Here is a 654-nt window from a genome sequence, read left to right on the forward strand (position 1 = left end):
CTTTTATTTCCAATATTCTGGGAGGTGGGTCATAGAGGATCCTGCTGTGATGTATGTCAGAGAGTGTTTTGCCTATGTTCTCCTCTAGGAGTTTTATAGTTTCTGGTCTTACGTTTAGATCTTTAATCCATTTTGAGTTTATTTTTGTGTATGGTGTTAGAAAGTGTTCTAGTTTCATTCTTTTAAAGTGGTTGACCAGTTTTCCCAGTACCACTTGTTAAAGAGATTGCCTTTAATCCATTGTATATTCTTGCCTCCTTTGTCAAAGATAAGGTGTCCATAGGTGCATGGATTTATCTCTGGGCTTTCTATTTTGTTCCATTGATCTATATTTCTATCTTTGTGCCAGTACCATACTGTCTTGATGACTGTGGCTTTGTAGTAGAGCCTGAAGTCAGGCAGGTTGATTCCTCCAGTTCCATTCTTCTTTCTCAAGATTGCTTTGGCTATTTGGGGTTTTTTGTATTTCCATACAAATTGTGAAATTATTTGTTCTAGCTCTGTGAAGAATATCACTGGTAGCTTGACAGGGATTGCATTGAATCTATAAATTGCTTTGGGTAGTATACTCATTTTCACTATATTGAGTCTTCCAATCCATGAACATGGTGTATTTCTCCATCTATTAGTGTCCTCTTTGATCTCTTTCACCAG

The sequence above is a fragment of the Bison bison genome, unplaced genomic scaffold, assembly GCF_000754665.1.
Source record: "Bison bison bison isolate TAMUID 2011002044 unplaced genomic scaffold, Bison_UMD1.0 scf7180017864284, whole genome shotgun sequence".
In the NCBI taxonomy this organism is placed as follows: domain Eukaryota; kingdom Metazoa; phylum Chordata; class Mammalia; order Artiodactyla; family Bovidae; genus Bison; species Bison bison.